Below are 13,194 nucleotides of genomic sequence, written 5' to 3'. Positions count from 1 at the left end.
CTTCCTAGCTTTGTCGACTAGCGGCCATACCCTACGCCGTGCTGCAGTTGCAGCCCTCCTTGGCATCCGCAGTAGCGATGCCGTACACACGGTAGGTCTAGACAGACGCAGCTCCTCTGCCTTGGGTCCTGCTCCTGTGACCAGATACCGTGTGTGCATTTCCCTGTGGTCTGTGACACTAACAGGCTCAGCGTTTTCGTATGTTTATGTTGCGGCGCCTGTGTGTGTGAACAGAGCCCGCTTTGCGCACTTCGGGTGAAGTCTAACCCATGCGCATTATACCGCCATATTGCTCGTCTGTCATTACCTAGCAGCAGTGTAACACCTACTGCATGGTGGACCCCGAGCGGCGAACGCACTTTATTATTTATTTTTATTTAGTGCATTCCGCCGTTCCTAACAAGATACATGGCTCAGCAGACAGTATCACACAGGAGAAGATTAGATAAAGGGTTCAGCAGTCAGTATCACAAGGATAGGATTAGATACCCAGCTCAGCAGACGGTATAGAATCATAGAATCGTAGAGTTGGAAGGGACCTCCTGGGCCATCTGGTCCAACCCCCTGCTCAAAGCAGGATTCGAAAAATCATCACACAGTATAATGTCACGAAGTGACTGGCCCTGTGTGACATGACCCAATAATTGGTCGGTCACTAAACGGTAGAACAAACAAGGGAACACCAGGGACACAATTACAATGGTGGGCCCTGCGATAGGGAACGGGGAAATGGACTCCTCCTGCACTCTCCTGAGTCAAAATTGTCAATACACCTGTATATAAATTCCTCAAGGAGTATAATTTCCAAAATGGGGTCACTTGAGGGGGAAATCTGTTCTTCTAGCAATTAGGGGCTCTGTATATGGAGTCCGCAAACTGTTCTAGGAAAATCTGTGCTCCAGGAAGCAAATAGGGCTCTGTTCCTCTTGAGTCTCTCCTGTATGGCTAAGTAGTACTGTACAGCCACATATGGGGTATTGCCACATTCAGCAGAAATTGTGGGATAAATAATGGTGCCATTTTTGCCCACTTCTTGTGTGAAAATGTAAAATCTGGGGCTAAAACTAAATTTTGGTAGTAAAAATGTAGTTATTTTTTCTTCACTGCCCAATAGTATAAAATTCTGTGACAAACATGTGGTGTCAGTATGATCACTGCACCCACAGATGAATTCATTGAGGTGTATTTTGTAACTTGTGGTCACTTATAGGGGGTTCTGCTGTTCTGGCACATCATGAGCTCTCCCAGTTGGTCATGGCACCTGAAAACAATAACAGTAAAATCTGGCGCTCTTTGCCTTCTGAGCATTGCACTGTATTGGCGCACTCAGGAAAAAATGTACCTCAGTTTGTTGTAAAAACAATTCCAATTAATCCTTGGAAAAATTAAAAACTTGGGGCTAAAACAACATTTTAGTGGTAAAAATGTAATTGTCAAGAACCAACTCAGTTAAGTCCAACGGATGAAACAACGAACACCAACAATGGGGATGGAAAAAGGGGGGAGGAAGGCTCTCACAATAGGGAACAAGGGATGGGGCACCTCCTAACTCAGCCTGTGCCTATCCCTAAGCTCGCCTAACGCCCTATACGGGTCCTTCCCCCTGCCACCGTCACAAACCTCATCCCTATCTGTCACCTCACTATACCATGGCTAGTGCACTGGCTGGCAAGGACGCTAGACTCACAACTGCAGATGTGTTATGATTGAGTCACCGTAGGAGGCAAAAATAGAAATGCTAGCTAAGTCCAGAAAACCAGAGAAGTTGGCAGCTATCGGATTGCAGACCCCTGAACCTATCAACACAACTAGCAGTAGCCGTGGGGGGCTCCTACGATGCCCTAGGCCCCTCGATCACAGCCGGAGGACTACATAGCCTAAAGACAGAAAGGGAAATCTAAACTGCCCCAGAGCAGACCCCAAAGCAAAAGGCAGCCCCCCCACAAATAATGACGGTGAAGCAAGAAGAAAGAACAAAACACAGACAGAAAGATAGACTGAGCAAAGATGGGGCCCAAGCTAGCTTAGATAGGAAAGGACAGGAAGGCTGCTGTCTGCAATCCGTGAAAATCCCTATGAAAATAAGAGCCAACAAACTGACAGTAAAAAAGGCCCTGAAGACGCTAGGCTTCAAAAAAGGCTATGTCAGTACTCAGGAATATTCTGAAGACAGAGCAACAGGCAAAAGGAGATTCAGCTCACCCCAGCAGGGAATGGCAGAATCCAGAAAAGCAAGGAAAACAAAACACAAATGCAAAAAGGCAAAGCAGAAATCTTAGCTTTAGATGAGCAGGAATCAGACTGGTTTCCTAGAAGTCCACAGAGAAATCACCCGCAGGCCAGAAGGGCGTCGGCAGCCTTATATCCAGTCATTAACTCCACTCAGCCAGTCATCATCATCAGCCCCAGGTGTTTGACAATCAGGCTCACTACCTTTCTTCACCAGAAGAGGGAGTTCCTCGGGCCTGAGTAGTGAAGGGGAAAATGAACTCACAACAGTACCTCCCCCTTGAGGAGGGGTCACCGAACCCTCAACCACGCCACCAGGGCGATCAGGGTGAGCCCGATGAAAGGCACGCACCAATCTTTGGGCATGAATATCAGAGGCAGAGACCCAGGAATTATCCTCCTGACCATAACCCTTTCACTTAACCAAATACTGGAGTCTCCGTCTAGTCAGACGGGAATCCAGTACTTTCTCTACCTCATATTCCATGTTACCTTTAACCAATACAGGGTCTGGAGGTGCAACCCCCGGAACAACAGGTTCAACAAACCTCTTCAACAAAGATTTATGGAACACATTATGGATTTTAAATGTGACAGGAAGAGCCAAACGAAAAGAGACCGGATTAATAATCTCCAAAATCTTGTAAGGTCCAATAAATCTAGGCTTAAACTTAGGAGAAGCCACCTTCATAGCAATATTTTTGGATGATAACCACACCATATCACCAACCTTAAACTGGGGACCAATGGTCCTATGTCGGTTGGAAAACCGCTGGGCCTTTTCCTGGGGGAGAGATAACTTATCCACCACTTGGTCCCAGATCTGGTGCATTCTCTCCACCACAGTGTCAACACCTGGGCAGGCAGAGGGCTCCACCTGCCCTGAAGAAAATCGAGGATGAAACCCAAAGTTACAAAAAAAAGGTGACATCAAAGTGGAAGAACTAGCTCTATTATTTAAAGCAAATTCAGCCAAGGGCAAAAATGAAACCCAATCATCCTGCTCAGCAGAAATAAAACATCTCAAATATGACTCCAAGGTCTGGTTTGTTCTCTCTGTCTGCCCATTGGTCTGAGGGTGAAAAGCAGAGGAGAAGGACAACTGAATTCCCAGCTTGGAACAGAAAGTTCTCCAAAATCTAGACACAAACTGGACTCCTCTGTCAGATACAATGTTCTCAGGAATCCCGTGCAAGCGAACCACCTGTTGTAAAAACAGGGGCACCAATTCAGAGGAAGACAGCAACTTAGGGAGTGGTACAAGATGAACCATCTTAGAGAACCTATCACAAATCACCCAAATAACAGTCATCCTTTGAGAGACAGGCATATCAGAGATGAAATCCATTGAAATATGGGTCCATGGCCTCTTGGGGACAGGCAAAGGCATCAACAACCCACTAGAGCGAGAACACGATTTAGACCTGGAGCACGTCCCACAGGACTGCACAAAATTCCTAACATCATGAGACAAGGAGGGCCACCAAAAAGACCGACTCACCAGATCTCTAGTACCAAAAATACCTGGATGACCAGCCAAAGCAGAGCAATGAACTTCAGACATCACTCTCTTCTTCCACTGGTCAGGAACATACAACTTTCCACTGGGACAACGCTCAGGTTTGTCCTCCTGGAACTCTTCCAGAGCACGTCTCAAATCGGGCGAGATGGCAGAAAGAACTACCCCTTCGCCTAAGATGGTAGCAGGCTTGGTCACCACAGGAGAATCAGCAAAGAAGCTCCTAGAGAGGGCGTCAGCCTTGACATTCTTAGTTCCAGGAAGAAAAGAAACCACAAAATCGAAACGTGTAAAAAACAAGGCCCACCTAGCCTGTCTAGGGTAGGCTTCAAGCGCTTAGCCGACTCTAGGTAAATCAAATTCTTGTGGTCAGTGAGGACCACGACTTGATGCTTAGCTCCCTCCAACCAATGTCTCCACTCCTCAAATGCCCATTTCATGGCTAACAGTTCCCGATTCCCCACATCATAGTTACGTTCAGATGGAGAGAACTTTCGGGAAAAGAAAGCACAGGGATTCATTTTAGATGTTACAGGATCCTTTTGGGACAAAACAGCTCCTGCACCAATCTCAGAAGCATCCACCTCTACCTGGAACGGAAGTGAGACATCAGGTTGCCGCAAAATCGGGGCGGAGGTGAATCTTCGCTTCAGCTCCTGAAAGGAAGAAACAGCCTCCGGAGACCAATTTAACACATCAGCACCCTTCTTAGTCAAATCAGTCAATGGCTTGGCAATACTAGAAAATTTTGCTATAAACTTCCGATAAAAATTAGCAAAACCCAAAAACTTCTGGAGGGCCTTCAAAGAAGTGGGCTGAACCCAATCGTAAATGGCCTGTACCTTGGCCGGGTCCATTTCAATAGTTGATGGGGACAAAATAAATCCCAAAAAAGAAATCCTCTGTACTCCAAAAAGGCATTTAGATCCTTTGACATACAGGGAATTCTCCCTCAAGATCCGGAATATGATCCGGAACAGATCCGGAACAGTCCGAATATGTTCCACATGAGAATCCCAATCCTTGGAGAAGATCAAAATATCATCCAGATAGATAATCAAAAATTTATCGACAAAATCTCGGAAAATATCGTTCATGAAGCACTGGAAGACAGAAGGGGCATTAGTGAGCCCAAAAGGCATCACCAGGTACTCAAAATGTCCCTCCGGAGTATTAGACGCCGTCTTCCATTCATCCCCATGCTTAATGCGAATAAGATTATACGCCCCCCTGAGGTCAAGCTTGGTAAACCAGCAAGCACCTTTAACTCTGGAGAATAGATCAGAAATCAGGGGTAACGGATACTGATATTTAACAGTAATTTTGTTGAGAGCACGATAATCAATACAAGGTCTTAATGATCCATCCTTTTTGGCTACAAAAAAAAAACCCGGCACCTAAGGGTGACGAGGATGGTCTAATATGACCCTTCTCCAACGCCTCCTTAATATAGGATCGCATAGCCTCTTGCTCGGGTACAGATAAATTGAAGAGCCGACCCTTGGGAAATTTACACCCCGGGCTCAGTTCATAACTCCTATGAGGAGGCAGAGACGCAGACTCATTCTCACTAAATACATCATAAAAGTCTGCCAAATAATCAGGAACATCATGCGACTGAGGAGAGGTGGAAAACACCGGAGCCTCACTAAAGGCACACTGACAACCCCAACTCACCACAGACACAGATTTCCAATCCAAAACTGGATTATGAATTTGTAACCAGGGAAACCCCAGAACAATAGTATCATGCAGATTATGTAACACCAAAAACCTGCAATTTTCTTGATGGTCTGGGGCGACCCGCATTACCACCTGGGTCCAAAACTGAGGTTTATTTTCTAGCCAAAGGAGTAGCATCAATCCCCCTCAAAGGGATAGGCGTCTGCAGAGGTGTCATCGGAAATCCACAACGTTTAGCAAAATCCAAGTCCATTAGGTTTAGAGCTGCTCCTGAATCCACAAAAGCCTTGGCGGAAAATGTGGACAGGGAGCAGATCACAGTAATAGCCAGAAGAAACTTAGGTTGAACACCACCAACAGAAAACGTGTGTGCAAGGCGTTTCTCGCGTTTAGGACAGACAATATGCGAGGCATCTCCACAGAAAAAACACAACTTACTACGCCTTCTGAACTCCTGACGCTGCTCTCTGGAAAAAACTCTATCACATTGCATAGGTTCAGACATCTGTTCAACAGGTGGCAACACCTCTCGTGCAGCTCTGCGTTCGTGCAAACGCCGATCAACCTGAATGGCTAAAGACATAGAATCGTCAAGACCAGAGGGAACAGGAAATCCCACCATAGTATCTTTTACGGCTTCTGACAACCCCTTCCGAAAGAGAGCAGCCAAGGCATTATCATTCCAGGTAGTAAGTACTGCCCACTTTCGGAATTTTTGACAGTACAATTCTGCAGAATCACGACCCTGGTTCAATGCCAGCAGGGTCTTTTCAGCCTGATCAATTGCATTAGGTTCGTCATACAACAACCCCAAGGCCTGAAAAAATGCGTTCACATTAGTCAGAATAGGATCATCTGGTTTCAAAGAAAACGCCCGATCCTGGGGATCGCCACGCAGCAAAGAGATGACAATTTTAACCGGCTGCGCGGAGCTCCCTGACGAGTTAGGCTTCAAGGCAAAAAATAATTTTTTGAATGAGCAAGGTAAGCGGAAATTCCCCGCACTTCCGCAGCGAGCTGCTCCACACGATCAGACAATTGCTTTATCTCCATTGAGAGAAAAAAAAAATTCCCCCTACGGCCTCAGAGATATAGAGGAAAAAATATACACACTTTTTTTTTTTTTTTTATACAATTCTTTCCTGCAATTGAGTACCCTAGGATCTGCGGTATGGCGGGTGATTCTGTTATGATTGAGTCACCGTAGGAGGCAAAAATAGTAATGCTAGCTAAGTCCAGAAAACCAGAGAAGTTGGCAGCTATCGGACTGCAGACCCCTGAACCTATCAACACAACTAGCAGTAGCCGTGGGGGGCTCCTACGATGCCCTAGGCCCCTCGATCACAGCCGGAGGACTACATAGCCTAAAGACAGAAAGGGAAATCTAAACTGCCCCAGAGCAGACCCCAAAGCAAAAGGCAGCCCCCCACAAATAATGACGGTGAAGCAAGAAGAAAGAACAAAACACAGACAGAAAGATAGACTGAGCAAAGATGGGGCCCAAGCTAGCTTAGATAGGAAAGGACAGGAAGGCTGCTGTCTGCAATCCGTGAAAAACCCTATGAAAATAAGAGCCAACAAACTGACAGTAAAAAAGGCCCTGAAAACGCTAGGCTTCAAAAAAGGCTATGTCAGTACTCAGGAATATTCTGAAGACAGAGCAACAGGCAAAAGGAGATTCAGCTCACCCCAGCAGGGAATGGCAGAATCCAGAAAAGCAAGGAAAACAAAACACAAATGCAAAAAGGCAAAGCAGAAACCTTAGCTTTGATGAGCAGGAATCAGACTGGTTTCCTAGAAGTCCACAGAGAAATCACCCGCAGGCCAGAAGGGCGTCGGCAGCCTTATATCCAGTCATTAACTCCACTCAGCCAGTCATCATCATCAGCCCCAGGTGTTTGACAATCAGGCTCACTACCTTTCTTCACCAGAAGAGGGAGTTCCTCGGGCCTGAGTAGTGAAGGGGAAAATTAACTCACAACAAGATAGCGAAAACACTGGGGGTAGTGATAAGCACGAGACAGGCAAAGACAAGGAATAAGGAAACATAGCTTCCAAGTTGCTGCTGCAAACTCCACTCAGCAGAGGATACATAATCAGGACCTCAAACAGCTGATACACACTGATGCCAGAAAGCTCCACATTCATTGGCTGGTTTCCAGAGAAACTCTTATCACCAACAGTTAACTGATGCATCAGGTGACTATTTAAAGGATGGTGGGAGTGGTCACCACCCACATCAGCTGACCTAGCAACTCAGCAGCTGCAGCAAGGTGCCAGAAAGGAAAACTGACATTAACCCCTGCTGGCCTGAAATGAAAGAAGTTACATTAAAATATGATGGAACCAGAGCTGCCACGAATCCAAAAATGGATCGTGACAGTAATTTATTCTTTCTTCACTGCTCAATGGTATAAAATTCTTTGAGGCACGTGGTGTCAATATGATGCAACACTGGATGAATTCATTGGGACATGTAGTTGGTAAAATGAGTTCACATATAAAGGGTTTCTGTTGTTCTGGCACCTCAGGGGCTCTGCCAATATGACATGGCACCCTTAAACCATCCCAACAAAATCTGGACTTCAATATGGCACCTCTTCCCTTCTGAGCCTCAAAAGTAGTTTTGTCCCACATATGGGGTATTAGTGTATTTAGGAGAAATTACACTACAAACTGTATGATGCAATTCCTCCTGTTACCCTTAGGAAAATGCAAAATTTGGAGCTAAAATAACATTTTTGTAGAGAAAATGTGATTTTATTATTTTCACGGCTCAACGTCATAAACTTCTGTGAAGCACTGGGGGTTCAAGGTGCTCACCACCCATCTAAATACATTGCTTTAGGAGTCTAGTTTCCAAAATGGGGTCAATTCTGGGGGGTTTCCACTGTTTAGGCACATCAGGGGCTCTCCAAATGCGACTTGGCGCTTGCCAATTGTTCCAGCAAATTTTGCATTCCAAACTCAAATGGCGCTCCTTCCCTTCCGAGCTCTGCCATGCACTCAAAAAGTGGTCTTCATATATATACAGTCAAAATTTGGATCTGAAGCAAATTTTTGTGAAAAAAAGTTAAATGTTCCTTTTTTTTTTTTTTTTACACAATCCAAAAATTCCTGTGAAGCACCTGAGGAGTTAATAAACTTCTTGAATGTGGGTTTGAGTACCTTGAGGGGTGCACTTTTTATAATAGGGTCGCTTTTTCTGCCATATAGACCCCTCAAAGTGAATTCAAATGTGATGTAGTGCCTAAAAAAATGGTTTTGTAAATTTTGTTGGAAAAATGAAAACTCGCTGGTCAACTTTTAACCCTTTTAATTCCAAACAAAAAAAAATGTTGGTTCCAAAATTGTGCTGATGTAAATTAGACATGTGGAAAATGTTATTTATTAATACTTCTATGTGACATATCTCTATGATTTAAGGGCATGAAAATTCAAAGTTTGAAAATTGCTAAATTTTTCAAAATTTTTGCCAAATTTCTGTTTTTTTAAAAAAATAAACACAAGTCATAGCAAAGAAATTTTATGACTATCATGAAGTACAATATGTCACAAAAAACAATCTGAGAATCACCAGGATCCATGAGTTATTACCTCATAAAGTGACAGTGGTCATTAACATGCAAACCACTTTCAGGTCTAAAGGGATTAAGCTCTGCATACGCTGCCTTACAAAAAATAAGGAAATAGTAACATAGTAACATAGTTATTAAGGTTGAAGGGAGACTTTAAGTCCATCTAGTTCAACCCATATCCTATCCTAACTTGCCCTAACATGTTGATCCAGAGGAAGGCAAAAAAAACCCATGTGGCAAACAGTAAGCTTCACATTGGGGAAAAAAATTCCTTCCCGACTCCACATACGGCAATCAGACTAGCTCCCTGGATCAATGCAATATTAAGGAAACTAGTGTATATACCCTGTAATATTATACCTTTCAAGAAAGGCCTCCAGTCCCTTCTTAAATTTTAGTAGGGAATCACTCATTACAACATCATATGGCAGAGAGTTCCACAGTCTCACTGCTCTTACAGTAAAGAATCCGCATCTGTGAGTATGCTTAAACCTTCTTTCCTCCAGACGTAGAGGATGCCCCCTTGTCCCCGTCACAGGTCTAAGAGTAAAAAGATCATTAGAAAGGTCTTGGTATTGTCCCCGCATATATTTATACATTGTAATAAGATCACCCCTAAGCCTTCGATTCTCCAAACTAAATAACCCCAAGTGTAATAACCTGTCTTGGTATTGCAGACCCCCTAGTTCCCTAATAACCTTGGTCGCTCTTCTCTGCACCCGCTCCAGTTCAGCTATGTCATTCTTATACACCGGAGACCAGAACTGTACACAGTATTCTAAGTGTGGTCGCACTAGTGACTTATATAGAGGTAAAATTATGTTCTCCTCATGAGCATCTATGCCTCTTTTAATGCATCCCATTATTTTATTTGCCTTTGCAGCAGCTGCCTGACACTGGCCGCTAAATGTGAGTTTGTCGTCCACCCATACACCCAGGTCTTTTTCAGTGACTGTTTTGCCCAGTGTTTTACAATTAAGCACATAATTATACATCTTGTTCGTTCTACCAAAGTGCATGACCTTACATTTATCCCCATTAAAGCTCATTTGCCATTTATCAGCCCAAGCTTCTAGTTTACATAAATCCTCCTGTAATATAAAATTGTCCTCCTCTGTATTGATTACCCTGCAGAGTTTATTTTCAAATAATTTTATTGTTTTTTTTAAATAAACAGGGTAGGGAAAGGAAGGTAGGAAGGGAGGGAAGGGAGTGGGGAATAAACAACCTTGTAGAGGTACGGAAAAAAAATTTAAAAACTAGAGAACCCACAAACAGGCATAGAATAACATATATCGAATAACAACATAAAAGAAAAAAAAAATCGACAATCCTTATTATGGGGTAACATTCTTGGAAGGAGATACAGCATCCCAGTACTAAAGTGCCCAGGTTTAAACTTCAAAATATAGTGCCTCTTGTTAAGTCTAGTTGATATGAAATTTGTTGTTCCAGGTCTTCCATTTTTTTGAGTATTTATGAATGTGATTGTTGTTAATCGCAAATCTGCGTTCTAAATCGCTGTGTTGGCCTATCTTGTCAAGTGTGTCTGAAAACTTGGGAACCTCTGCTTTCTTCCACCATTGTGCTAACATGGTCTTGGTCACTAAGAGGATGTGTATGATAATGTGTCTTACCGAATCATCAAATTGTTCCATGTCTAAAGAAAGAAGTGCTCTTTCGGGTGTAATTGTGAAGTCCTTAGCAATGAGGTTAATGTGCTGTGTGACTTGAAGCCAGAGGTTTTTGATTTTTGAACAACCCCAGAAAATATGGTAGAGGTTCCCTTGGTTTCCACAATCTCTCCAGCACAAGGAAGATAGCTCTGTGCTAAAATGCGATAACCTCGTCGGGGTATAGTACCATCTATTTAACAATTTGAAATAACTCTCATGAAGACCCATTGATATGTTGGAATTGTAAGTGTTTTTGATGGCATCGTTCCAGTTCTCGAGACGGATATCAGCACCAAAATCGGACTCCCATCTCTTCATGTATATGTTTTTGAGGCTCGTTAGGTCTTTGACAACAGATCTATACAAATTACGCAGACACCAGAGGTTTTTATTTTTAGGGTTGCACAGTAGTGAAGATAGCATTTCATAATTCAAAGTCTTCCCTTTTATGAATTTCCAAATTCTGTCTTTCAACATGGTGTAAAAGACTAGCTCAGATGACGGTGAATTATATTTAACCCTGATCTCACCGAATTTCAGGAACTCCACTCCACTAAAAACATCCCCCACCCTTTTAATTCCAGATTTCCCCCAAACCTCCGGTATCGGGAGATCATCCATCAGTGCCAATGAAGATAAAGGCAACTTTAAGATTTGCTCTGCTTTTTTGATATTTTTAGTCGGCTTAATGAGATCCCTCCAGGCTGAGATTATCGGCCGGAATATAGGATGAGATGAGTTCGCACTGGGCTTTTGCAGAAGGAAGTGAAAGAAAAGCTTTTGAATAAAACCTCTATCACTAGCATCTCTCTCCAAGCCATACCAAGCTGGATGTGTCATGTTTTCAGTAAACCAGTGCCAGCTCTGTTTGATGAGCGAGGCCTGATAATAAGCGTATATGTTGGGCAGTCCTGCGCCCCCATGTTTTTTATTTTTGTACATCAAGTCTGCAGATATTCTTGCTTTTTTACCTTTCCAAATAAATAGTCGGATGAGCTCTTGAGCTCTATCAATGGTTTGGCGCGGAAAGCTAACTGGTAAAGTCCTAAATATGTATAAAATTTTGGGAAGGATAAAAGTTTTGACTGCCAGAATCTTCCCAAAGATGGAAGTCTCTAGCTGAGCCAAAAAGGATAGATCGCCTGTAATAGTCTTTATAATGCTGTCTAAATTGCCCCTAACTGTGGCTTGGATTGATCCAGCTATTCTAATCCCTAGATAGACAATCTCTTTCTCCTCCCAAATGAACTGGGTTTGGGCCTTTATTTCGCTAATTTCAGATTGTTTCATGTTTAGAGTTATAAATTTTGATTTGTTTGGGTTTATCTTAAAATAAGATGCTCTAGAGAATTTTTCTAGTTCAACTGAAAGGGCTTTAATGGAGTTTGCAGGATCCAGTGGCGTGAGGAATAGATCATCTGCGAATAATCCAATTTTAAAATTTCGTGATGGCAGTTCAAAGCCTTTAATATCATTGTTTATTCTTATTTTTTCAGCTAGGGGCTCTATGGCAAGCACAAATAGAAGGGGGGACAGGGGGCACCCCTGTCTCGTGCCATTGGTAATGTCGAACGGGTCAGAGAGGAAATTGTTTGCATAAATCCTGGCACTCGAACCCGAGTACAAGGCGAAGACTGTTGATAGAAACTTCTCATCAAAGCCAAATCTAGTGAGAGTTGCTTTTAAGTAAAGCCAGTTTAGCCTATCAAACGCCTTCTCGGCGTCCAGTGCCAGAAAAGCAGTTTGGGTTCTCAGGTTGGTCGCTAAATTTATCAGATTCAACACCCTTCTAGTTCCGTCTGAGGCCTGGCGGCCCTCTGTAAAGCCTATTTGATCATCCACCAACAGACGTGGAAGGATGTTTTTTAATCGGTTTACAATGATCTTTGAGTAGATTTTAATATCGCTATTTATGAGCGATATTGGCCTATAGCTCTGTATCCTCTCGGGGTCCCCCCTCCTTTGGAATCATGATAATTGTTGCCTCTAACATCTCCTTTGGGAAGGAACCCCGAGAGGACGCCAGATCAAAGACGGAAGCCAGCTGTGGAGCCAGAACTTTTGAAAAATGATTTATAGTAGTCTCCAGAGAAGCCATCCGGCCCTGGTGATTTTTGGGACTGCAGTTTCTTGATAACGTCAGCAATTTCTCTCTCTGTAAAGGGGCTATTGACATAACTCAAGTCCAGCTCATCGACTCTTGGTAGATCAATACTATGTAGAAAAGAATCTACAAAATTCGAGTTAACCACCGGTGTTTGGGGGTCATCTTTCAGGTTATAGAGATTTTTAAAGAATTCTGCAAACGAGTTGACAATGTCCCTAGGGTGAGTTTTGGGGTCACCCGAGGGAGATACTATCTTGTTTATTCTCCTTTTAATTCTTTCTCTTTTTAATTTCCTCATCATAAACCTGGTAGGCTTGTTAAGAGATGCATACGATTTGTACCTAGATGCTTTGATGACTGCATCATATTCCTGGTAGATTTCAGATCTCAAACTCTGTCTAA

The sequence above is a fragment of the Dendrobates tinctorius genome, unplaced genomic scaffold (assembly GCF_039654945.1).
Source record: "Dendrobates tinctorius isolate UK_male_01 unplaced genomic scaffold, ASM3965494v1 ptg000065l, whole genome shotgun sequence".
NCBI lineage: Eukaryota > Metazoa > Chordata > Amphibia > Anura > Dendrobatidae > Dendrobates > Dendrobates tinctorius.
Note: the sequence above shows the minus strand (reverse complement) of the source record.